The 27970-nt window shown below is 51.0% G+C and overlaps 1 protein-coding gene across 1 annotated transcript in view; it reads right to left on the reverse strand.

The window, feature by feature from the left end:
* The window catches only part of LOC143151870 (latrophilin Cirl), a 449543-nt gene extending 422833 nt beyond the window's left edge, over positions 1 to 26710 (reverse strand). The window contains exon 1 of the mRNA XM_076321335.1: positions 26667 to 26710. The gene's annotated coding sequence lies outside the window, so the exon portion shown is untranslated. The remainder of the gene's footprint in view (positions 1 to 26666) is intronic.
* Between the last annotated feature and the right edge of the window lie 1260 nt (positions 26711 to 27970).

A 27970-nucleotide genomic window follows, 5' to 3' on the forward strand; every position in this document is an offset into this window, starting at 1 on the left:
AGACTATAGTAGTTTCCATAGTCTTCGGAGGTTCGACTTTGAATAACCAGTCCTCTCGTCCTGTACGAATCACCGAGGACTCTCGACTTCGATCTCCAGCGGTTGCAAGGATGTTTACTTTCGGGAAATTTTTGTCGCTGGTGTTCGACACACTTCCATCAGGGATAAAACCCTGGTTCCAGACACGCAGCTAGGTGACGAAAGTCGGGCCAGAGTCTCTCTCTCTCTCTCTGTGCTCTCTATCATTGCTTTGGAGAACTTTTCGAAAGGACCCTCTCTCCCAAATTCTACCGAACTTCTCATCTTTTCGAACGATCGAAGACGAGGGGATCAAAGGAACCTAGACTCCGGGCTCCGACAGTCGCAAGAACGTTTGCTTTCGAGTCATTTTTGCTACGGGAGTTTAACGCAATTCCATCACGGATAAGACCCTAGTTCCAGGCACACAGGTACGTGGCAAAACTCGAGATAGAGTCTCGGTACTATCTCTGTTTCCAAGTACTGTTCGAAAAGACTCTACAGGCTCTACCGAATCTATTAACGTTTATTCTTATTTTACTTTAAAGAGCTCTTGTTCGTTACTGCCTCGTACCAGTGCTCCTCCTTTTTCCGTTAATTTTATTTTATCATTATCCTCTGATCTTCTCCACGTGTCCAGGTGTCTCTTGGCGATCGAAACGTACCTCGACGAGTATTCCTATACCAAATTCCAATCCTTCTCTTCTACTTATCAAAGTTAGGATCAACGGTTCCTCGTCCAGCGGAAGAAGACTGCGGGCTGCAACTCGTACCGAGTTCGAGCGTCGAATTTAAATAACTATAGAAAAATTAAACGCCATTCGTCGTCCCCTTGGAAAGAATAATCCTTGGACGGTGTTACGCTTGCGGATACCCCAAGCGAGACATATTTCGAGCCACGAGACCACGAGTTTTGGATACTACGAGCGGAAGAAATAACGGGTCTACTGACCACGTAGCAACAATTATCGTGGAAAGGGGGGCGATGGAAAGGGGTGACGCTGACAAAAGACGGTTTGACGAAGGAAAATGTTAACGAGGGTACCGGCTGCGCGTGTTTCCTAGGACGTCAGAATCCGAGTGCGAGCTCGAATCAGCCCTCTTTGTGCGCCCCGCGGTATCGTGCATTTTTATTAAGCCCCCGGCCGAATAATCGACGCGAAATTCGAGATCGCCGAAGGCATTTTTCGTTGATCGAGGCGCGCGTGCGCGCGTGCGCGCGTGTGCGCGTGTGCGCGTGTGCGCGTGTGCCTCGCTCGACGCGGCTTTTGATGGCCGGTGACCTGTTCGGGACCATATGTCGACTTTCGATAATTTTCAATTAGTCTAAAAAGAATCGGGATCGGCGCGTGTCACGCTTCGTTGAATTTTAATTCGAACCACTTTTCAACCGCCTTCTTTTCCATGTTCGTTTTTTTATTTTTTATTTTTTTTTCCACGGTCACCGGCTTCCCGACAAACGACACCGAAGCGGACGAACCCGAAACGGGCGAGCGGATCCATCCATCGACACCGCGTTCCGCGTCGACCCGATAGTCGCATTATTCTTGGCAAACAGCGTTCGCGTGCTGTTTGTTTGCGAACTAATATCGTTCGACAATGTTGACCGATATTATTGCCCGTAAACAATATTCGGCGCGGCCCCGCGCGCTCCACTCGCGCGCGAACGCGCGAAAGCGAACGGTGACCCGGTCAACGATGTTCGACGACAAAATGCACCGGTCGCGTGCTGATTTTGCGAGCGGTGATCGTTTCACGAGCCGTGGCGCGCCGATTGTCACGGATCGGAACGTTGAAAACAGTACGCAGAACCGCGATGGTAATTAAACAAAATTGTCCAGATAGCTATGGAAAAACGAGGGAATTAAACGATAACGATTCACCGCTCTGGAAAAAACAAGAAACCTCGAGTCGTTAACCCTCTGCAACTCTACGTGACTAATAGCTGTTGATTACCACCTCTCGCATCGGCGTGCATACGGTAGTTTTCGTTCGAAGCTGAAAGATTTTACTCTAAAAAGATTCCACAATTCGAATCACCGGAGAATTTAACTTTTCCTCGGAATGATCTTCCTCGACTTTCTTCCCGCGATACGAAAACAATCGTCTTTCCGTAGTTAAAGCTATTACGATGGATCCCGTTCCGGTTCTCGTTCTGTCGCAAAGTTAAAAACACCGGTTCCAGATGCAACACGATGCTCCGGTATTCCTCCTCTCGTCGCGTTATAAAGTTACAAATACGAGTTCTCTACATACGGTGGGTCTCTCGCTCAAAGACCACCAATATCTATCCGCTGCTAAGGAACAAATACCGCTGTTAATACATTTTTCTTCTCTTTCGTATTTTTATTCGATCGCGAGTAAATCGATACGACCTTCCAACCTGGAAAAGGTTCCCCAACCCCGGATCCGACACACCGAGGTATACCCAGGTATTTTATTCGAATTTTCTCGAGCGAGGTAAAGAAACAGGGGGCTCGTACGCTTATCGTGCAAGGATCTTGGCCAAACGACGGACATCGAGCTCGATCGTTCCGGCGGATACAACGAAAGAGTAATCATCGATGATCGGTTTGGTCGCGCGGCGCGAAACGGCGCGAAACGGTTGCGTGCCCGGTCGGAAACTCGCGTGGCGTGCTACTTCACGTATCCGCGGACTCTTGCGGAATAATCGGCGGAGAATCGCTTTCATCGTGAACCGCGGATGTGTATATATTATCGATACATCTGGGGAATCGAGATGGTTCGCGCAAACACGCTCCGAGGTGCTCGCCGAGGTGCGCATCGAAATCGAGGGGAGGGCTTTAATAGAGCCAGCCGGCGTACAGCCGCGATATAGGATGTTTCGTAACAGCGACGGTGCGGTGCATCGGTGCATCGCACAATAAACCAATGTGTATTCGAAGGGGCTTAACTAGACGAACTATTCCGCGTAGTTTCTATTGGTAAATCACCCGCGCACTGCGTGGCATAGATAACGACCCCCCCACCTCCATTGTGGCCCGAGTTACAACAGCGCCGACGCGAAAACTTAATTAAGTATATATTAATTAAAATCCACCCAGGACGGTGCACCGCTGCAGCGAGCCGGCGCGGTTGCATCCGCGTTGTTCGTGTCGGGGCTCGTCTTCGTTTTTGGAAATATCGGAAGCGTTGGAATTTCGAATCGAAAAGAATTTTCAACCGTAAATTGAAAACGTATCGTAAATGTGCATCGGATCCATCTTGGATCCGATAGTCGCGTTTACGCTCGTCAGAGTCGTTCGAATAGAAGAAGCGAAGAACTCGTAAATCTGACAACGCGTTTGTACGAGAACCGTTAAAATTCAATTTCCTTGAGAACGTATTTTGGACAGTCGATTGCGAAAGTATACAGATCCGCGTACGTGCATTCACGCGGACTACGATACCAGCGAAGAGTCCTGACTCGGAAGATCGTGGCGCCTCTGCGTCGAACGAATACATCGCTCGAGATTACACCGTTCGGGAAAGGAGGCGGATAATTTACTTCTACGAAAATCGATAAAACTTTCCGCGCGCGATATTTACGCTCGTAATCGAGAACTGCGCCTCGAACGTTCGCCGGCCACGGTTAGAGGAGACAGATGTTGGTCGTTCAAGGCCACCGATAATCCCCCACCAACTGGCTTCCGCTTCGACGACTCGGGGAGATGGAAGTCTCTTTGACGAGTACCGGAAGAGTCGTAACGGGATTACAGAGGAGCGAAATAAATTTTCTCGCGTCTGTCCCTGTGTGTTACGCGAGCTCGAGAAATCCTCGAGACGAGACGCGACTTTAATACGCGTCGAGACGCCATCGTTCCGCAGCGGCGACGAATTTATTCGGCGTGCTCGAAACCGCGGTAAGAAAGAATGCCGCCCGAAGGGCCCACGGAGGGTCCACGGAGGGCCCACGGAGGGCCTCGCAACGACGGGGAGCTCGGTGGACGGGTCTCTGTTTAAAGCCGGACGACTGCGTTCGCTCCTTATCGCGTATACATTGTAAGTACGTACAGCTGATTCTCGTTTTGCATAAAATCGAGGCGACACCGCGCGGTTCGGCTCCCGGTTTGGATCGCTGGCGCGAGCTGTGCGAGAGTCCGTGTGTTCCTGTGTGCCGGCGTACGTGTGCACGCGTGTACCACCGCCGTGGCCGCCGAGCCGCGTTGCACACGAATTTCTTTTACGGCCAGTTACTGAAGACATTAAAGTCCACGAGGGGGCCGAGCGAGCAGGAGATTTGGACGGGCGAGTGCCGTGGGCTCCCGCGGTCCTTCGCTAACAAGACGATCTTTAAAGGAGGAAAGCGTTTCCCCAATCACCAGTTAACATCTTTGTTTCGTACTTCTGCGGTCCGGTTGGCTGCTTGTGAATATATTCATGAGAAACCGACGCCGCTATCGACCGCGAACCGTCGAAAACTTTCGAACGCCGCACCGCGTTCTCCCGAATCGCGGCGGAGGCGGCCGCGGGACCGGAAGTGCCGCGGAATTTCGACGACCACGCGGACCGGAGATCCACCATCGAACGGAGGACGAGTCGGTCGCTTCTCCCACGGTGTCGTCGACGACCGATCGAAAATGCGCGAGATCGTTACCCCCGATAATAGAACACCAACGGGGGGGACTGTTTCGCGGAACTTTGGATTTTAATTGCGAAAAAATTCACGAATAATTTACTAATGATTACGGAAGAGCAACGAGAGCTCTGTTTTTCGAAACGTTGGGCTTTGGTTTCGCAACTGCGCGAGTCTCCTATCCCGCGAATATTTCTCCTCTTCTGTATCGTGCTTGCGCACAGCCGCGAAAAATTTACGGATAATTGCGAGTGTATTAAATAACAACGCGCGAGATCTCTCTCGCAAGGTTCCCTTGTTAACGATAGAGGACGAGTGCGCTCGAGAAGATACTATTTTTCAACCACCGAGTTCTCTATCGGTGGTTTTCGTCCAACGTTCTTCTACAGTGTAACAATTTCGTACATCTCGTTTCCACGTCTCGGTAATTTCTTCGAGCCGTTCGCAAATACCACGTGTGAAAGTAAATACAAACACGGATCCAGTAAATTTAGAAATACAAGCCGAAAATGAAAAAGGCACCATTTTGATTGTTTAATTAGTTCTTACCTAGGATGGGCAGCGAGTTAAACCCACCGGTTCGCCCGGAACCACCTCCGGCGGATGGACCGAGCTTGATTTATTTCCATCGCGGTTCGCTTCCGGCGCCTATCTCGATTTCGAGTCCACCCTCGAAAAATTTTTCCATCCCGAATATCAGTCCAGCCCGCCACGCGTTTCGACCCGATAATCGAGATCGTTTCGCTCCGTCGAAAACGCCCATTTACACCGGGTATAATAAGTCAATCCAAGGGGGAGGGGGCGTATGGGGCGTGCACCCTTGATCCAACATCGAATTATAATTCCGTAAATTCGACCGAGTCTCCGGAGAATTGTTTTTAATTGTTCCTCCCGAAAGCCAACGTGCACGCGTTGGACGTATCGAATAACGTCGCGAAGAGAAACGCGTATATTTTCACGTTGCCCGTTTCATTTCCAGTCCACGTTAGGCAAATAAGGCGTATCGATTCGTTACCGTCGATTTATCCGTTCTTTTTACCTCCGACGAGGTGATTCCCCCCCTGACGGATGCTTCGGAACAATATCTCCTTTATTTCTCGTATCGTGTTCCGTGCTCGGTTGTATTTATCATCGACGATACCGGCCGATGCAAAAATATATTTCAAGGCCGTGGAAAAGTAAAACGAACACACCGCGGCCGAGTTATTGCACCGAATTGAACTCGGCGCGCGCCGATCGTCTCTTATCGCATCTCGGTTGATATTGCGGGGCACGCGACGACACGTATCGACTAGATACGGCACGTTTGGAAAAATACGACGCGCCAGCCGCGAAACGACTACCCTATCGTTTCTGTTTCCCGCCGTAATCGGGTAATATCGATGTCCCACGGTAACCGAGGGATTTTTCAAAGGTTCGGGAACGACGAGGGTATTATACGCGAACGGGTCTGTTTCGAAGGGCGAGCGAGATTATACCGGATAATCTCGTAGCAGCTGTAAAACGACCTTATCGCGGTGGTTCTTCGCGCGATTCGGGCGTCATCGTGGCCGGATATCGAAAATCCTCGCCACGTTTTTTTCCATCGTACCTCGCGCGTTCGCCGCTCGTTGACGAACACTGATCAAGAATCGAGGAAAAATTGTATTTCAGAGGTGGGTCGCGCGATCACGGAGAATCTCGTAACTCTGAAAATCGATGGTGTTCGACGATCCTGGGTGGCAGCTCGGTTGGATTCGATCGTCGAATTTCGATTCCATTCGAGGAGTATACAAGGTGGTGGTGGAAAATGGTTCGGAGACTTGGACGGAGAAGTCAACGTAGGTTTTACGATCGATTCGACGTAAAGTTAAACTCGTAGTACGCCTCCGATATCGAGTAACGCGAAGCCTAGGTAGTCTTGGACCTTTCTTCTTTACCACCTTGTAGAAACGAATTATTGCGTTCGAATTCGAGCAATTTCCCCACCGAATAAACGATATTTGCGGAAAGAAAACGTTCCCGCCGATTGTTCGAGATAAATTTTATAACCGCGGTACTCGGGGCCCAGCCGTCGGTATTAAATAATCCTTTGAAACGGGGTTAGGAATGTTTATTTTCGGGGAAAAGTATTAAATGGATATTAAAGGGGATCCATCCGGGCGTATAAATTTTCACGTTTACTTTGCTCGGACGTCGTAATTTTCAACGAACTTTTCCGCCCGAAGAGCTACCGAAAGCGGAGCGAAGCAAAACAACCGCCACTTTCTGTATCGCTTAAGAGTACGTACAAAGATATTTTCCTATCTCTCCGAGGTATTCTTATCCGTTTCTTCGAGCGACGTTCCCGTTGCACCGCGGTGGGCTCGTAACCGTGACAGCGCTGTCCCTCGCAAATGGACGATAAAGTTTTATCGGTCTTGTTGTCGGTTTAAAAATGTAGACCGGTGTTCCCGTGCACACGGTCCGCTAACGCGTTCCTTCGACTCTGAACGCGACTCTGTTCGATTTCGACTCGTTGGTAGAAAAAAAAAAATACAAAATATTTCCCGAGTCTTTCGACCCCGGTGTCTCCCCTCGGGTCTCTCTCGACCCATCCTCGCGATACATTGTTCGTTTTCATAATTAAAGCCACTGCATCGAACGCAACTGCATCTGTTTCTTCACAGCACTTTCGCTGTGTTACGAGTTCCAAAAACACGAGCTCTATACTGCGCGCGAATCGCTCGATGATACGCGAAACGTACACAGGGTCACTTGGATAAATAGTGCGATAGTTATTATAAATAACACACCAGCTAATTCGCAACCGGGAATTTTTTTCCACGCGCGATCCAGCGATGCACTGTACATTCGGGTCGTTTATTAACTCGAACATTTCGAACGCGCAAAGGAAACTGGAACGCTTTCGAAAGATCGAATTATAAATAGATTTTCAATTATCATCTTTTTGTTTCACATACATACAATCGAGCAGTACAAAAAGTGACTTTCGTTCGAACGAAATGTACTTTTCGTCGTAATTCAAATACACGGTTCCTCTCTCGCTGCTCCGATTCTCCATCGCGAGGAACGTTCAAAGGGATTTCCGTATTAACGTTTATATTTCCGGATTAACCGGCCAGAGGTCCGGTTAAGCGGGAGTTTACCGTAGTTTCCCGAACGACGTACGAGCGAATATAAAATTCTCGCGGAAATTTCCAAGAACTCGCGAACCATCGAAATCTATACACCGTGCACCGCTGTGTGCATATTTCACGGCTCGGTTAATTTAATGTGAATTTTGTAGCCGTGGGTGGATAGGGGCTGGCTTTAAGGGTACACTCGGCGTTCGTGTTAACGTTACGTTCGGAAACGTAAAAAAAAAATTGAATTGCTAATGTCGTCGACGTATTCCCAAGCAGAAATGATATACGAGAGAGCGTTAATTCGATTCAACCCCGCTTGTAAATATATATACATGTATAGGAGGACTCCATCCTTCCGCGCTTCGCTCGGCAATGTTCTACGATTAACAATGCCGCGCGTGGTAAACGAAGGCGCGTCCGTAACAAAATGTCACGGGAATTATTAAACGGAGTACGTGGACCACAGCCCCGATCTTGGAACGACAATATTAGCCTGTTTTACGCTCCGACCGCGGCTCGCGTTCGCTCGAAATTAGCCGTAATTCGTGGCTTGATTTTATTTGAAAAATATACGATACACCCCTCTCCCCTTGCAAATTGCCCCGGTTGAACGTTTCAACGAACTCTCGTCCTCCCTCTCTCGCCACCGCTGTCTACGAATTCGTTCTTAATTTCTGTTTAACGAATCCTCGAGATCGGGGCGAAACGAATCGACGGGAATAAAAATAACGGATACACGAGGTATTGCATCCTTCCGTGGGTAGGTTCTCGACGACGTTGCGGGGTGTAAGTAATTTTTTCATCCCCCTTTTGTATCGAATAATATATTTTCGACACCATTGGTTGCTCGCGAGATGAAATCCTGCACGTCGAACGAATCGTGTATATCGGAGTTGTATAGGGTGTATCGGATGAAAGGTCTGCGCAAGGGAGACGGTTCGGACGTTGAATCGGGGTGAAAAGAGTCCTCTTGAATATAGATTTTCTTTCGACGATGGTCGCTCGAAGACAACAATTTGCTAATCGTCGTTAAACAATGCACCGAATTCACGACGACGAAACGCACGCACGCGAGGAATATTTGAAAGTGTAGGTCGAAATATCGCAAGAATCCATTACGTCAAATACGAAGGTTTCGCTCGGGACATCGATCGTAAATAAAAAAAATTGATCGGTAATTTTTCGCTCCTCTCAAAATATTACAAAACGTTATCCCCCACCGGGAACAAATATCGGAAAATTGAAAGTTGCGCATTTTCCATGGAAAAAAATTCAAATTTAAATACCCGAGACTGTTCCGATTGTTAGGAATTTTTCACGGTGCAACTTTCCGTGGAAAACACTGTGTATCAATCGGGCGGGGAGTACTCAGCTCTGACCGTAAAAAGCCGTAATTAGGCGGATCGAGGACTGTCGGCGCTGGTCTGAAAATCGCGCGCGTTGAGCGTTCGCCGAATTCCGTCCTCCCCGCTCGTGAAAATAACCCCGGGAGGGATCCCGAGAAACCAATTACGATTCCGTGGTTATTGTCGGAAAAGAGGTGGCTCGAGTTACCCACGAAGTAGGCGTGCTCCTCCTTGTTGCGAGCGGAACGCCGAGAATCGGGGAGGCGGTTGCCGCTGTGTATCCCAGTGTCCGGTTTTACGGGTTTCGGGGCGATGAATATGACAATGACGGACACGTAAACGACACGCTTCCGGTCTCCACGACCCGGTTGCACCGATACACGCGAAACGAGCCACGACACCCGGGAGAAGAACGAGGTAGGCGTGCCCGCCGCGCCGGTTCGCTCGAAAACGTCACATGCGTGCGAGTAACAATGAAATCGTCGCGCGTAAAGAGCGTATGATAATTAAAGTGTTACACGGGGATCGCCGTAATTTCACGACGATTTGCCGGGATGTTTAAAAAGCAGAACGGGTATGCGCGACGGGTACGCTCGACCGGGTGCCGGCTCGTTGCTTTTTTCCTTCGACGCGTTGTTCCATTTTTCTCTCTAATCTTTCGCACTCCTCGCGTAATTTCCACGGCGTTACGGGAAATATAATTGCGGCCGCAAAGTGGGTTTTAACCTTTTGCTGGACCGCTTACCCGGATACGGGGAATATTTTGGCCGAAGTTTGGGGTCGACGTTGCTCCGTGGATTCCGTTGTCTCTCGGAGTTGAAAAACGCGCTTGTAACGCGCACAGGGGAATAAATTCAAACCTTGCCCGAAATCATTTTTGCCCGGATAAATTGCATCGGTGCGGAAATACTTTTGTTCGAAGAAACCCTCCAACGAGGGTTGACGAGCTATTAACGATAAACGCGTGGAGAAGATCCCACGATCCCGCGACGCAATTTTTAAACGAACCGAGAAAGCGTACGTTACACATTTTATCAATATTATTTTCGATACTGTATATTCTTTTGAATTCTCCGAGCAGCGATCGACGCGCGAAGACGCTAACGGTCGAAAAAAGGAAAAAACCACCCCTGCCGCGTTCCTCGCAAAATTATTCGCAACGCGCGATAAAATAATTTCTAACAATCGAGCGTGTATCCCGCCGCGTCGGGCGCATTCCCCAGAAGAGAATCCTCCTCCCGTTCGTTGAAAATTAATCGAAGGGTGTATAAGATTTTTCGCTGGTCGATAGGAACGCGATCGGCGCAATTTACTGGAGGTTCCGCGCGCGGGAAGCTCCGTACGTCGATGTTTATCGTCGCGATTATTATCCGAAGTTACGTTCACGTGGAAATTCTCGGCTCGCGGGGTGTCCTCTCGTTGTCTGGTGCGCGCCGCTTTCTGCGCGCTCGGTTCCGGCGCATTGCTCGTTATTATTCGTGCATCGAGCCCGGCGTTATTACGAGTGTGCGTATCGCGTTACGGGGTAAAATATTTGTTAACAAATGTCGCGGATGTGCCCCCCGTCGGGACGCACGGGACCGGACGTGTCGGGTAGCCAGATAAGGCTCAACATTGTGCGGATTGTATACGCGGCACCGTGCAGAAAACGCGTAACCGCGGCGCCCCGCGCCGAAGGAAAGACGCCCGTGGCCCCCCTTTTGTGCCCAACGTTGCGCCGCGGAGTTTCTCTTTTCAGCCCTCTCGCACCACCGTGGCCCACCTCTCACCGTCGCCCGTTCTAATAATTTCGCGCCGGGAATTATTATAATTTAATACGATACTACCCCTCCCGGTTTCCCAGCGGCCCTCCTCGCGCTCTATTGCGGAGCCACGGCCATTATTCGGCGTGTTTGTAGCCTCCGGCGTCGCGTAATAAGCCGGCTTATACCTACGTATCTCTCTTTGTCGCGCACACGCACGCGAAACGCACCTAACGTCCCCGCGACACGCCTACCTTATTCTTCTCCTCGCTCAGGGTTTTGCCCGCCAGTGGCCAGCCGGTATCTGCATCTGCCGATGCAACGCGCGAACCTCTGTCTTTGCTGTCGGCTCGCCCCGATGGCCCCGTTAGATTTTTATCCGACGCCGATCTCGTTCCCGTTTGCGGAATTCGTCGCCCCGGGCTACCCAACAACGATTCGAAGAGGGAGGAGGGAGCGAGAGGCGCTACGCGACCTCTCGAAGGGCGACGATCCGAAGCGTTTCGGGACGGAACACCCGACGACTCCGTTCTCGAGAGGAGCTAGCTTCTCCAGATGTACGAAGACGATTTTTTTTTCTTAGTCCGGAGAAAAGTAAAAACGAAGCGAAAGAGAGGACGCTTTGCGCGCGAACGTCAAGTGCGACGATTTTTAGGGAACACGCGCCCCGAACCGAGTTCAAAGACGATTTTCCGGGAAACGATACACATTGGGGAAAAAACCCGTTCTACCTTTTCGATTTACTTTTCCTCGTAGAAGCGCTCGTTGTAGACTTCGATTACGTCGTACGTGGTCTTTCGAGAATCTTAGTTACTTCGGTGTGTAGCATCCGAGCGGTGTACAGCATCCTCGCGAGGACGTTTGAACCGAATCTTCGTAAACGGGCGCGCGCAGCCGAGTGCACTTCGAAGTCCATTACCCGGGAAACGTTGCCGCGTACAGAAAAAATGTATTCGAACTCTTCGATTTGTTTTCGGCAGCACCGCAACGTCCCGCACGGTTTCAGCGCGAATGGACGCTCCGAGTTTCGCTCGGAAGCCCCGCGCGATCTCGAAAAGGTAGAATAGCCGGGAATACCGAGAGAGAGAAGTTCGTCGGAACGAGATCGTTTCCCACGGAAAATGGAACAGGTATCGAGATAAAATACTCGAAAATTCTCAAAGCGCCTACTCTTTCCCATTCCGGGCGGATTCACCGTGCAAACGGGGTTGCGCGGACGAGAACAAAGAAATTCAGCTGCGTAAAAAGGAAGCGGAGGAAGTTATCGGTCGGCCATAGACGCGTCGTGCCGGAGGATTTATTATCGATCCCTCTCGTCCTTATCTCCTCGCAGTGTGGTTTCGTTGCGGACCGCCACGGCGGAAAGAGGAGCCCCTCCGTTCCCCAGAGGCCGGTCGACCGGCCGGCCGTCCTCGCGCACGGGACGCATAATTATTACAATGTGCCCGCACAAGGCTGCCGCCATTAATATTCATAAAGTCGATCCGTCAAAACGCGCTCCCATCTATGCTCCTGCTGGCTTATTTTTCCGCTCGCCTCCGGTGGCGACGACCGACCAAAGAAACCAGCCCGCAAATTCGATCGAAGAAGCTTCCTCGAACGTCGATTCCGCGCGACCCGGACGCCTCGGTGAAATCGGATGCGAATTGGATAGAGACGCGGAGACAATTTTATACGTATCACAGTTACGCGAATAAACGTCGATACTCGAGACGATCGGTTAACCACACGCGAGTCACCGTGCGCGTACGGAGAAAGTATTGTTATTATTGGTACGTCGATCGTGTGGAATAAAAAGAGAAACTCTCCCCGAATGTTGTCTAACAACGTTCAATTTTGTATCGAGGGTAACGCGATAAAAATACCAGGTCTTCGCGTAAATTGCGCGCAATAAAGAAAGTTTCTCTTTTTTTATACGCAGACCGAGGTGATTCTCCGTGGAACGATTTTAGATACCGTTTTCAATGGGCTACGATCGGAAAACTATTTTCGCGAACGAGGTCGGAGAGTCTGGTTCCGACGAAGAAACACGAAATTCGAGAAGAAGAATGGGATTCTCGTGGAACTCGGCTCCGGGAAACGTAGAATACTACGTAATGCGGTCGGAGTTCAGTGTTCTCGAACGGGGATGGAAAATTCGACCGAAATAATAACAAACCGCCTCGGAGCGGATCGATGGATCCACTTTCCTCGACGCGAACGTTGCAACGATCTCGAGAATCGGTCCGAATTACGTCAATCGCGTCGGGATCAACGCGAACCGGATATTGTCAAAAGTACGACGCGATCGTCTCGGTTCCCGACTGTAATCCAATTAGACGTAATAGTCGAATCTATTATTCCGACAAGCAAGGAAGACGCGTGACTGAAACTGCAGAGGACACGACCCGAATCAGCAGAAACCTTAATGAAACTAATCCGAGGAACGTCAAAAGTTCGCGGAGACGGGCACATCGAACGAGTCGGACCGTCCAAGATTCGAGAACAATTATTTCCGGCGATACAACTTTCCTCGCGGTAAGATTCGCGCGAGGAGGAAAGAGAAACTATTTCACGGATCGTAAAAATTTCGATATCACGGTGCGTAAAATCGATTCGGGCCGTGTTACCGAAAACCGCATAAATTTCCGTTGTTCGAGTAGCTAGCGTACACGGCCGGGATAATTCCCATCGATATTGCTTCTTGGCCCCTGGCGAAAGTTGAAAAAATGTTCATCGTTCGTCCTCCTATGCCGGGGTAAAAGTTTGCCCCTGCTTTGCATTATCGCGCGATAAATATTTCCTACGCGCGCTCTCTTCGCCGCGGCGCACCGCGTTGCTCCGCTCCACTCCGCTCCGCGCCTCGCGCATGCCACGGCTCGCGTCGTCGGTCGCATTAAAAGCGCTGAAATTGCACGGAAAAGTTGGACACGTGTTAAGTCGTGGTGCACGTTCGTATCGCGTAATGAATAATAATAGTCCGCCGGTTCGTCGTAATCACCGATTCATCGTGTTCCATGTAAATCACGGATCGACTTAAGTGGAATCGGCGAACGTCGATTCTGCATTTTTCAGAGGCTGTCGGCGTCGTTCGCATGCCTCGGTTAACGTGGCCGGTAATTGAAACACCGGATAGATCGAAGGCGGGGAACGCCGACGAGCGAAGGGAAAGCGAATCGGCTCGTCTCCTGACGGAACGCGGCCTCCGAGGCTCCGCTATGCCCACGACGACATCGTCCGAGACTCGGAAGTTCGACGATTTAATTATTCCTCTTTCGTCCCGTTTGGTCGGTTGCGGATTAAACAGATGCCACCGTTTCCACGGGATAATTAATCGCTGTTATTTCTAATTAGAGGGAATTAAGACGTCGCGTTTCCAGCGGTCTCTGCGCGTCTGTTACTCCATCTCTCTCTCGTTCTCTTTCTCTTGCTCTCTGTCGCATCAAAGCGCGAACGAACGACGAGACGGAGCTACAGGGGAGGGTGGAGAAGAAGAAAAAAAAAATTAAGTCGCTCGTCGAACGGAAACGACGAGCTCCGCGCCGGCGGAGACCGGTAGCATCGAAACGAACAAGACGACACGGTTATTAGATTCGAGGAGTCCCTTCTATAAATATGCCCGACGCTTATTACCGAATGCCAGCGTTGGAATGTAAATTATTAAGACGGCTGAGTGCGCCGATAGAATTCCGCGGCACGTTTCTCCGTTTATTTCGGGATTCGACCGCCGCGGTTGCTCTCCGCGGAGAGATCCTTTCAGCTGCAAAACTAATTGTTATCGCGGAAACTGCCCCCTCGCCCTATTTCGGAGACCGTCTCGATGAACAACGACATCGATGAAACAGGAATTTAACAATCGCGTCGGGGTAAACGTTCGCGTCGCCCGACGAGACCCGAATTAAACGACGTCGCGTCTAAACCCTCCGCGGACGTTCCGGAGTGCTTCGAAACGGAGCAAGGGAAGATCGCGGGCAAAAATGATGGAAACGATAAAGAGTGTCCTTCCTCGATCAAATTTTTAAATGTTCCACTTTCGCGTTAGGTGTCCCCCGGGTCGACGTCCTTCCGAGAAGCGCCGCTTCGGGGATTCTCTCGAATCGCGGTAACATTTTTAATGGCGGTAAAAAAAAAGAGAGAAACGGTCCTTATCCGAGTGGAGCGAGAATCGCGACGAAACGTAACACGGATCTCGACGACCTATTTAACGTTCTTATCCCCGATGGGATCGCGTTAAACTCCAGCAGCAAAAATGACTCGAGAGCGGAACGTCCTCGCTACCGAAAACTGGAGTCGAGGGCCCTCCGTTCTCGATGACTCGAACACGAGACCCGGTTATTCCGAGTCGAACGTCCCGGTAGCGGGTGCAACGGGGACGATTCTCTGTTCGTGATCACTGATCAACGCGGTGACGATCGAAAGCCTCTAGACCCAGAAGTGGCGCAGCGCGAACGTCATGTGCACGATCTGTTCGTAATCAGCCAAGAAGGACTTACCGACGATATATCGATCTTTAACGCGTATACGGTTTCGTAACTGCGACGTATTTATTTTTCGTTCGCGCGGACGTTATCGTGGACCAGCGTTTCTCGGTTGCATTTCTACGGTACGGTATATTTTGTTAATTTCATTCGGAATTTGACAGAAAATTGTACGTTTCGTTCGTTCAACGCGTATATATTTTCTTGCCACGAATCACCCGAACGCTCGAAACTCTCCAACGCGTTTCGAGGTGAAAAATTGTATTTTAATTCGAGCGTTGCGTAGGAAATCGACGTTTCTCGCAACTCCGTCGAGAATCTCCCGCCGCCCGTCCGAAACGGTGAAAGTACACGGTCCGGGTACGTCTAGACGGCCGTCCGCAAAGGGTTAAAACGATACGAGCCGACAAACCGCGAAAGAAGGCCAGAAGCATAAACGAGCACTTTCAGAAGCGCGCTACTCCACCGGCGAGGAATACTTTTTCCTCCTGTCTTCGTTCCGACCGCGGCTCGCTCCTAAGCTCGAATTACGCGCGCCGACCGCGGCATTATACCGACTCCTAAAATTTTAATTCAGCCCCGAACATCGCGAACGAGCCCCCCGAGAATTACGCGACTCTTTCGCAAACCGGCAGACACCGCGGTTACAAGTGAAAAATCGAAAAACGAAACCGCGTTACTCGTTCCCGGGTAAACGCGTTCCGGAACTGCTTCAACGCAACGAACTGGATACATTTTTCTTTAATCGCGCGTCTCTGTATTACGTTTCTCGCGGCCGCGATGAATAAAACATCCTGCGCTTTAAATGCCTCGTAAAAGTCGCGCACGGAGACCATCGCCCGTTTCGTTCGACGCGGTAAGTACGGACCGATCCGAGAAAAAAATCCACGGGCTCTCGTAACCACGTCGACGAGTCGAGGTCGAGCGTATCGATCCGCGATTTTCTCTTTACGAACGAGGAACGTGTATTTCGTAGCATTTACGTGCGATTGAACGTCGACGAAAAATCGTGTAAAAGTAATTCGCGAAAACCGAAGCGAAACAGGTAGGTAAGAGGGTTAGGGTCTTAATCGGAGTCGGGGCAAAATTAAGTGGACGCTCGAGGCTGTCGAGGAGTCGTCCCCACCTCGCCGCCGCTCCGTAGCTCCATCTGTGATCTTTTCGCGCAACCACGTGGACAGCCGGCTCCGTCTCTCGTACAAAGATACTGCGAGGAAAACGATCGAGCGTAATTCGAGGACGGTGATCGTTTTTCCGCTGCAACGTTCGACGAACGAAGCCCACTCGCTCCGTTGAAACGTAAAATCGGTCGATCTACGTTTCGCGAGCAATATATCCTACCGAATCCTTATCGGGCAATTTGGATCGACCTATAAATCACGTCTTTCGATGCAATATCCTCGGTCCGAGAGCTCCTCTGGCCTGGTTTCCGCGACGAGGACGTGGGAGCTTCTATCGCCAGGTGCCGGCGAAGAATTTTAATTCGTCCCGAAAATTATGGCACGCTCGTACGCCCCGCCGCGGCGCGCCGATGCCTCTGCGATTCTCCACGCCGACCACTCATTATCCCCGTACCTGATCATTTTTCTCCCCGCGGCCTAATCGCCTCTCGCGAGCGAGTCACGAGCGAGTCGCGCGACGAGCAACGACTCGTTTCGCGGAATAGAGACGCGACCGGAAGATTCCTACGGCGAAAGAGATCTTACGGGAAAACGAGTACGAACAATTTTAGAAAATTCACCGCTCCTCGAAAATCCTAAACGATCCACGCAACGCTCGGAGAAACAATTCTCGAGCACTCCGCGTGGCTTGTGTTTTCCACGTTTCGTCCGAAAGTAAACTTTCGAACCCTCGGCGAGGAGCAAACGAAATTCTCTCGACTCGGAGTCTTTGTACAAATTTCCTCCGCTGGAGAACACGTGTCCCTCGTGCCAAGAGGACTCGTCGTATTTCGAGATTTTTCGCGCGACAAATCCAGCTGCTACCGTAGGGCCACGTGGCCCTGGTGTTCTCGGGGACCACCCAACGCGCAACAGTTTCTAATTATCTAACGCGTCGATTACCGGATCGGCGAACAGGTTCGACGGGGACACGCGCGATCGAGTCGAGCCGGTAAAAATCCGACGAGAGGAATCGAAACGGGAGCAGAATGCCGAGCAGCGTGAATTTCAAAGGTCCCGGGCCGCGGTATCGCGCTCCCTAATGACCAGAAAATATTACGAAGGAACAACGGGGCCCCGGTAGCTCTCCGTTCGCAACTTACAGATTGAAATCCACCCTTCGGCCTCTTTGTTCTCATTGTTATCGTCGTTCGCCGCACGCCACGAAGCCGGCCAGTACCGTCTCACCCGCTGGTTATTAATGCAGCGCCGCTCGGCCTGCTCGGGCAACTTTGAAAAATGGCCGTGCCCCGCGATGATTCAGAGTTTTGCGCGGACTAGGCGGGTGTATCGTGTCGACGGACGCACGCTTCGGAGGAAATGTTCAGCGAAACAGGTGGCGGAGTTCACATCGGGGGCCTTCGCGAGCAGAGAGAGACCGGGAGAGAGAGAAAGACCCCCTCTCGGCGCGACGACGACGACCGCCGACCTTTCCGAGACCTCTCGGTCCGCGATTCTGAATACGGGCTCGATAATGAACGCGACGCGCGGGGAGACCGAACGGAACACGACCGTCGCTCGACGAATTCCGCGCTTTAAACCTTCCATGTCCCGATCATTCCATATGGCGTCCCCGACTTTCGACCTCGTGCGTAAACTTCACCTATCATCCAAGATAAACAGCGACGAGTTGGAATTTTTGAGAATCTTTTTCGGGGGACCGACGAAATTAGGGGTCTCGAACCGTGGGGGAGGATTTGGATACGGTCGGAGGATGAAATTTTTCAGGATGTCGAATCGTGGAGGAGAAATTTTCGGATGCATTTTTGTGCAACTTGTGACAATTCTTCCGAGTATTCTCGGTAACCATGGTTCGCGATACGTTTGGACTTTTCTCGTCAACGCGATCGGGAAAGTTTCGAATAAATATGTTTAGAATTTAAACCGATTGCTAAGTTCGACCGGTTAAAGATGCTCGACGAGTTCCTCGCTCAACCCTTCCATTACTCGATTATTCCATATGGCGTCGCTAACTTTCGACCTAAGTTCGCCGAGCGTAAACTTTCCCGGCGATTCCACGTGACACCGTTGACGCCGAAGATACGATAAACAGTGACATTTGGAGCCACTCGAGGGATCGTCCTGGTTCGGGTCGCTAGACGTTGCTGGGAATTTTCAAGAATTTCTTTTCTTTTTTCTTTTTTTTTTTAAGAAAACAAGCGAAGAGAGGAATATTAAACGGTGGAGGGATGTTTGTACACGATTCAAGCGGAGCGACGTAGCAACAGCTTGCGGTTTCTTGCGAGCGACCAAAGGATCGAAGTAGAGTATGTTCGGAATTTGAAACAATTATCGAGTTCGATCGATTAGAGATCCGTGACGCTAGCAACGGTGTTACGAACGAACAGTTTGCAACGCCGGCGAAAGGTCGGAACGCTTTTTTAAAAGGTCACGCTTTATACCCCGGAAGCCTCGAAGGGTAAGAACATAGGTCGTGAGAAACCGTTTCTGTCTCATTTAGAACCATCGACTCGAGTTTCGATTCAATCTCGACGGCCGAGAATCAATCATCGCTAAAACGCGTTCGCTAAGATCTCGAGGAGCGGCCGACAACGTACGAAGTTGAGAAGTCGACCTTTGTAAAAAAATTGCGAATCCTATTAGACAATTCGATCGACGGTACTTCACGGACCTACAATCTCGCAAAAATTACTCGCCTCTGTCCACTTTTCTCTTACCAGAGGTTCTGGATTCTCCTCGTTCCAGGAGTCATCTTTCCAGTTCCCAACTATAGATACACGCGCGTGGACGAGAGTCCCTCGAGGGTGCGCGACAAGAGGGACACGGTGGTTCGCGGTGCGTTTTCACGAGTCGGTTCGAAAGAGTCCCAAGAGAGAGTTTAAAGGTAACGGAGCGAAAGCTCGAAGAGTCGAAGCCCGAAGAGTCGAAGCTCGAAGAGTCGGAGCTCGCCGGTACGAAACTACCCTCTGTATTTCGGTTAAACGCGTTCGCTACCGTCGCTGAGAAATCCCCCTTGGTTCGATATCCCTGCGTTATTAATTCCCCGATATTTCCGTGCTCAGAAGTCCATTTTCCAGGTACACAATAAAATCCCTCCGTCGCGGTGGTCGCGTTCGAACGGCGAACAGAGGCCGACTTCTAATTCGACCGAACGCTCCGAAGCGATTTCAATCGCAATCCCGACTACGGACGAAATTCTGTCGTCGATCGTTGCCGAGTGCGCGATTCCGATTCGTGGACGCACAAAAGGAGCTTCTCCCCGGGTTTACGTTCCCTCCCCGCCCCAACCCCCGCCCGAGCGTCGCCCTTGCCATCCTTGGTCCACGGTACATTTTTAGAAACCGGATACGCGCTGCTGCGCTTCCTATTGGCGGTTGCCGTCTTTCCAAAATCAATACAGCCCCGCAGATTGTTATTTATACCGACAAGAAGATACGGTATTCCGTTTGAAGTCCCTCTTCTCTCGGCATTATCCTCCGAGAGCGGTTAGCGGGGCTGTAGTACGGATAGATAAGAGAACGACGGGGTTGGGTTGGGGGCCTGCGAGAGGTGGGGGTGTATTCGGGGAGACGGAGGAGAGGACGGATTACAAGAAGCGTCTCGGGTGCCTCTAAGCTCGGTAATGCGAGGCGGGGAACGAGGGCTCTTTGATAAATGCGAAATGTACCATTCGAGTTTGTTATGGTCCCCGCAATCCACTATTTACGGCGTTTTCTTTGAACTTCCGGTGGGTAAAGGCGGCACCGTCGCCCCACCTCACCGTCCTCTGCCACGAGAGGGGTAAACGATGCGGTTGCCACCGGAACTGCGGCCCATCCGCGGGTTAAGACAAAGGGAAAAACCGACGCTGGCTGATACGCCGAAATACGCACGCTCCTGCTCGTGGATCCGGCGTTGCAGCCTCTCGATGAACTCGCGCCGATTGAAATAATTTCTCGGGGCCTTCGCGAGCGTGGATAACAACCTGACACGCGAACTCGAGTGTCCCGCGTCGAATAATGAACGCGGAAAAGATAGCAAACAGAATTTCTTTTCAACCGAACCGTCCCCGCTTACCCCGGTGTATTCGGACCGATATCAAACGAGATCTCTCGACTTATAAATTTCGATGGACGTTATTTTCCGTCAACGATCGTACAAAGTTCAAAAAATCCCCCTTCGAGACTGCACCAGGGGTGAAACTTTCGGAACGTCGAACTCTCAAACTCTACGATGCTGAAAATTTCATAAAAATCGCGAGGGGGAGGTTCGCGTGCAAGCGTGACTTGCGATTAATCGAGGGCGCGCATCCGGATCAGGGACACCTACTCGCGAAAGTAATCATCGAATCCGTCTCGCGCGTAGTTCGAAGAACGCTTCGCGAGTATTCGGAGCACGGAAGACTCGTATTATCCGCCGGCCGGTGTTTCCAGCGGCGAGTAACGACAGCTCCTCGTGGTCGTCTGTTTGTTTCGTTTCCAGACGCAATTATAATAAAAGCGGGCCCGGACGGAAATAGGCGGCGGAGCTCGCGAAATCCGACCAATTTCGCGGCCAGGTACGCAGTGTTTCCCCGTTGATAAGATTTCGCCCCGGCGAGCGTTTCGGGAACAAGCTTCCGCGCTCCCGAGAGTATCAATTGCCGGTCGAAAAAAGGTGGAAGCCGCGAAAGTGCTGAAAAGAAAATTCCCCAATGAAGGTTGGCCCGTCGGTCTGTTGGTCGATCGGTCGGTAGGAGCGCGCAGCGGGCAAGCGAAGCGCGTTGAAACTCGAGCGAGCGGAAGCGAGACCCCGGACTCGACGTAGCGGGAAAATGAATTTCGAAACTCCGCGCGGCACGGAATGAAATTTATAAAACTCCCGGAACGATGAGCCGAAGAAAACCGCCCTTAACTGCAATTCGATTACTCCCTTACGGTGGCTCTCTCGGTGGTTCGAAACCCTCCGAAGAAAGGAACCGTCGAATTGGTTTATCTCCCGCCGCGACGTGGTGTTCCATCGAAGACCCGAGGGGCAGAGGATCGGCCGGAAGAAAATTTTTAACGGAGTAAAACTGTGGGTAACTCGAAATCTCTATTAACGCCGGAATCGAAAAGATCGGGAGCTCGTTCGATCACTCCTAAATATTTTCTTCGCACCGGGGACTCACCCCGCGTTCAAGTTCAACGATCACTCCTCGTTTCGAACCGGCGCGTTTCTACTTTTCCGTCTACCGGGAAGTCTGGTCTTTCGAACACTTTGAAAACCAACGCGCTCGACGTTTTTCGACGCGGCGTAATTAATATCGGCGAACGCTCGGCTTGAAACGCGAACGGGGCCACGATGGCGGCGGCGGTCGCGTTCCGTGTACGAGCCAGAGACACGGTCTCGTGTTCCTTGAAAAGTGTCACGAAACGAGCGTAAAGCTCGCTGAAAAGCTCGACGGCGATAACAACGACGTAGCGGTAGGGGGGTTGCACGGGCTCGCGTTCTCGCCACACCTCCCCCCTACCCAGCCCCCGCTTTCCGTCGGTGCACCGGTGCACCGGTGCACCGGTGCAACGAGCCAGCCTTTTTCCCTCGGATTACATCGCCGCAACAGCCGACCCTTTTCTGTGCTCCCGGCGCGCGTTATTATTTCGTTTTTTCCTGACAACGCGTTATCTTGGCGGTGACAGTAACGCTGGAACCGGGTTAAACCTGGTTCCCCGACGACGCTTTCGATTCACAGTTCCCCGTGCCGATGGTGCCATCCTCCGTTGAATTTACCGGCCCGGTTCGATCGACCGTTCCCAACTTCCGTTCGTTCGTCGGAGACGGAGAGAGCATTTACCGACGAGTCTCCTCTCTTTGATTACCAAAGCTCGCGAGTGTCGCGTCGATACGCAACGACGACGACGACGAGGACGACCACCACCACTACCACCACGAGGACGACGACGACGAGGAGCACCGTCGATTCAACGTTCAATTAAAAACCACGCGCTTAGTTATTCCACGAGTGGGTGCGTCGTTTTCTAATTGGACCCTTTCCGTCGTCACCGAAACGCACCTGACACACGGGGACGGTTCGACGCGCGAGAGGACACAAGCGCGGAGAAGCATCTCGGGCGCTCATTAAGAGATTGAAAGGGAAATGATACGTGCCAGAATGTTTTACGTCGCGTGAATTCCGCGTGCTTTTCCGCGAAGACCCTTGGAATCGCGAGAGGAGAGGGGCTTACCCGCCGAGAACACGTACGAGCCGTGTTTTTCTCGCCCGGGCGCGAGTTATTACGAGGGGTTGCGCGAGAGGACCTCGGCCCGAGAGGAGGATCCTTTAGAAAAGTCCCAGGGTTAACAACAAAAATAAAATATCGCCCCTTTTAAAAATTCAGCCGCGCGTCCAACGGACGTAACGTCGGAACGGCTCGTTAACTGATAACGCGTTCTCCTCCCTCCTCGACCCTCGCTTCTTTTTTTTTTTCTCCCTCTCTCCCTCTTTCGCGACCACCCCTCGCGCTTGTTTACATGCCCCGGCGTGCTACGTCGATCTAGATCGCTCGAAACGGGAGGAGCCACAGAGGGGGTAGGATACGACCGATTACCGGAGTAATTAATACGATCGATCGAGCTTACACCCTCGCGAAACTCGCGCACCCACCCCCTCCTTATCGCGAAGATTTTATTATACTTTTCCCGGACGCAGGTATTTAACCGCGACACGGGAAAACGTGGAGATGATTCGTTCGCGAATGGATGTTGAACAGTGGCTGAAGTATCAACATCGTTCCACAGGTGTCAAGGAAGTGCAAACCCAAAGTTATTTACCGCAAGTACGTTGCGAAAGTCGTCGAACGAGCTGATCGAGCGACAAGCACGCCGAGTGTAGAATTTGGAATAAAAAATTCAAACGCTGTGTTGGAGGTAGGAGTCGATGTGTCGTAAATGAAAAAAAAAAAAGAAAAGGAACTGTCAACGGTCGATCAACAGCCGTAAAAAGGGTGTTCGCTCGTCTCTTCGTCCGCTTCTTTAATAACTTTCCGATCGTAACGATCGTGATTCCCTGGCATCCGTGGAACGCGTTTCCATGTTCGGGGTACCAAAAATTCTCCGTAGCGTCCTCGGAGGGTCGAGGGATGATTCGTTTCGCGGAAAATTCTCAAGGAAAAACGAGTACGTATCAAGGTCGGCGCGCCGTGAGCGGTAAACCGATTTCGATAAGAGATTTCCCGGTAGCGGCGGAACCGTTTACACGGTGTATCGCGATATAATAAACACGATATCGGGCGTTCTTAGAATTCGTAATGAACGTTTCAATTACCTGTGGGAATAAAGCGGACTTCTGCCATAAAAGATAAGATACGGAACCGAGCGACCGCGTACGGCTAGGAGACTCTCGGCGAACGGTTACACGCGAGCGTGATTCGTATCGAATGACTCGACGCGGTAACAAAGTCAGGATCAATGTCCCAGATCGCACGATCATCGATTTCACGCTGGAAAACGATGCCGAACAAACGAGTAGGTATCGGGCACGCGGAAAAGGCGGCGAGGCTGAAGTGAAAGAATCGCGGGCAGAGAAACGCCGGGACCGCGATCGTAATTGATACACACGCGGCGTTAAACGCGAGCCAGAAACAGTTAGGAACGAACGTTACGGGCCGGCCGGTGGGTACGTTTAATTAACTAATCGTCCAGCCCGATCTTATCGATCTAATCCTGCTCGCGACAGTTAGCGAGCGAGCGAGGGCTATCTCCGTGTAGAATCGAAACGCGTACCCTGTGTCGTCGGTTCGTTGGTCGTGTCATGGGTCGGTCCTGGTTAAACTCGCGACACGACACAGTGAACTGAGAAATTCCGTAGAATGTCCCTTCGAAGGTAAAAAAAAAAGAAAAAAAAATACGAAAACGGGGTAAAAGTTCCACGCGTAGTAGAAGCTGGTAAGACTTGGACCGGTTGTACTCGCGCGACGTCCTGTGTATACGTCTCGTTGGCTCGTGTTTAGGTAGGGAAGAGTGGAGACTAGGACGAAGTTCGGTCGATGTCGTCTAGGTGCTGTCGTCCCCGGACTGTGCTTGTTTTTGTGCGTTGCAAAGTTCGGCCGGTGTCGTCCGAGAGTGGGTTATCTCTGAACGATGAGTCGTTTCGATCTCTCATAGTCGATTCGTTTCGAGTTCCGAGAACCCGTTATTGAAGCTTCGCGGTTACCTCGATGGTATCGGAGGGTCGTCTAGTTTCCGCGCCAGCGAACGGACACGAACGACCGCGTTTCCACGGAGAGTTTTGCGGCCGATTCTTTCTCGTTTTCGGGGGAAACGCCGGAAGATGCTTCTTTCGCGGTTAATTCACCCCCGATGACCAGAGATCCGTGTCTCTTGATAACGGAACGACCTCCATCGCGAGGAGAGCCTCGATGTTGACGTTGTTGGAAACTATTGTGGAATCTGCCCACTACGGATTGTCCTAGGTCGCTTTTTCGACCGATCATTTCCTTTCATCTCGAGAAGCAGCCCTGTACTATAGAGCTCACGGATACCGAGGTTTCAACGCTCGTAACTCTAGGGATCAGAGGTAGCAAACTGTGGAAGCAACTATTCCCTAGTATCCACTATCTAGGATTGGCTTCTTGGGCCTGCACGTCCCTTTTACATCGTGGCCCTTGAACGAGAGTTCTGTAGAACTCGTAGGCACCGAGATTTCAATGCACGTACCCTAACGATCGGAGATAACGAACTATAGAAACAACCAACACCTAAACTACTCGCTAGTCTCCATCTCTCGATATTTTCGTCCCGCGACCTCCCCTTTTCCAAAAACGGAGAGTCGCGAAATTAACAAATGATCAAACATCGGTCTTCCATTCTAGTTGGGTGTATTTATATCAAATTCGGTTGTTGTCACCGCAAAAGTCTTTCGACCTATCGATTCGCGATAATTAAATCGCTCTCGGAAAGTCAGAAATCGTCTGACGATCTATTCCTAGGATCGCGACTTCGATCTCTTTCGTACGTACGATATTCAAAGTTTCGCTTCGCCGGTTGGTACCATATGCGCGTACGATTGTTATCTTCGCGATTAAAATTAAAATTATCGTCGAACCGACCGTCTTCCTCCGGATATCCAACGTACTCCCGACCGTGGTCTAAACGTCGATATTTCACCCCATAAAATTTCCTCGCGTACTTATTCTCTATATCTCGTTCGATTTCCGTCGATTCTTTCGCTCGCGGAACGGAAACGCGTCCCGCCGATTTCGTCGCGTAGATTTCGCAACGGAGTGCCGCCGCGTCCGGACAGATACGGGTTCACGGTATTAGAAAAAGTGCGCTCGGCCGCGCGGGGGTACGATAACCTTCGGGTTAAATATTAAAAGTCGCATGAATAAACGCGATAGCGGTCGTATCTTAGTGGCCGGCTTGCAGCGAGGCGCATACATATTCATGTCTCTTTGCTCTTACCGTGCTCCATGGCTTCCTTCGCGTACGTGGGTTACGTAGCCAACGTACCAGAAGACGATCATGGGGGTGGGGGGTCCCGAGGTGTTGGTGGCGGCGCTATACCCGTGAAAACACGCGAAACACCCCGGAAATTTACGTCGAATCCACGGAGGAATTTTATGTCGCCGGGTCACGTGCCGTCGGTGGTTACCTAGGCATGCGCTACCCCCCATCCCGAACCGAACGAGCTTCTTTCCAACTCTTCTAACCCCCTCTCTGTCCCCCTACGAGGGTTCGTGCCCTCTTCTCTCCAAAATTGTCGAAAAGTCGACAGCTGGATAATTTCCCCCGCGAGAGCAGCCTGCGGTACGATCGATAAGGGAAACAAATGTCGCGAGGAATTGGCCGACGCGCGGACTAATTCCCGAACACGCTCGGTGACCACGCGATGGACGCGACGCCTAAACATCGAACGGGAACGTTTCTTGCAACTGGCCGCGGAACCTGACACGAATTAAAGGGACAGATGGCCCCTTTGGACGATCAAACTTTTCGGAAATATGAATTTTCTTGCTAGTGCTCCACCGGTTTTGTATCGCAAGGAAAAGAGCACGGAAGGGGAACGAAATTATTATAGGTGAATGTATCAGAGCTACCGATGGTAAATTTATTCTCGTCACCGACAAGGAAACATGGATTAATTTTAAACATTCCAAATGGATCGAACCGCTCTGGAAGTTCTAAGAATCTTATCAACGATTGGAAGATGGTTGGACGTCTACTTCGGTGCTAAAATTCAGAAAACAGACGCCTCTATCGAAACAGTGAAAGACCGATCGTAAAATTCCGAGATCGAAATAAAACGAAGCGGGCGGACCTCGAGCGAAAAATTCATTAAAGATTCGAACGGTCGTTACTCACTCGTCGCTGACGTTTTTCGAGTCCTCTGTCCGGGTCTCTCGGTGCGCGTTAAGGGAAACGAGGCCGATTCGCGATCTTCTTCGTCCGTTGTCGAAAGCGCGAACGTTTTCGTTCACGGTGAGGGGAACGAGCGGATACAGCGCGAAACTGCGCGGAGACGCCGATAACGACGTCGTTACGTACGCACAGGCGTGACGACTGATTAGAATCGGCCGTACGTTCTTGCCCGGCGTTACTAATCGCGGGTCAACGATGTTACCTGCTACGATACGGCCGGTTCCGGCTTTAACTCGGCTCCAGCAATAATTCGCGCCGGGGAAATATATCGCGACGTGGCCGATTGGCCATACGAGCGTGCCGCTAATCCCGCCTTGTCGATCTCGTGCACGCGAACACAGACACCAAGGACGCGATACGTTCGATTTGTTCGCTTTTCCCCGCTCCAGCCCTCGATGCTTTCGAGGCCCGAAAAATTAACGGAGATTAGCGACACTGCGCGACGAGATTCCAGGGAAGGGTACGGGGAACCCGCGGGTCGAGAGGAGGGGGTTAACGACGAGCGATAAATCGCGATTTAAATTATCGAGAGTATAGATAAATTATCGACGAGCGATGAAGTTACGCGACAATCTGTCCCCTCGAGCTCGATATTGTGCGTCTTTGCGTTCGAGAAGCGACCTCCTCGCGCGAGAACGCTGTTACTCGGGTCGAACAGTCCTCGACGATTTCGTATGAGAAGCTGAGTTACTCGAAGTCGATGCGAAGAAATACAACTAGAATCGTCGACTGTAGGTTGGCAACCCTCGTCTTTCTTATCTACGTACCGTGTATGGAAGTATGAATGTGTGTGTGTATAAGGATGAACGTTGCGCAAATCTGCGGTGTGAGTCATTAGTCTTTAGTCTGTAAAAACATTCAGAACAATTACGTGTACGTACCGAGTACATTAAAGTCGCTAATAATTCAATAGTTCTTATTTATTCTAAACCCTCCCTGAAACTTATCAGTCGAACCTTCCGGTAGGAATACTTTCGTACTAGGTGGGTGATCTTCGAATCGAGGAAGTTACAGGCGTCGAAACTTCGATACCCCCGCGAGTGCAACGCGTAACTCGAGCTCGATGCATCGATGCACTCGTTGCAACGTTAACAGAACGTAACGAAACCTCGCAAGACGCGCAACGTTAATCCCTCTCCCCTGGACCATTAGCAGAACGCGATAAAACATCGGGAGACGTACGACGTTATTCCTCCTCCGCTGGAACATTAGCAGAACGTAATAAAACATTGTAACGTGTACGGCGA

Source organism: Ptiloglossa arizonensis, chromosome 10 (genome assembly GCF_051014685.1).
Source record: "Ptiloglossa arizonensis isolate GNS036 chromosome 10, iyPtiAriz1_principal, whole genome shotgun sequence".
NCBI lineage: Eukaryota > Metazoa > Arthropoda > Insecta > Hymenoptera > Colletidae > Ptiloglossa > Ptiloglossa arizonensis.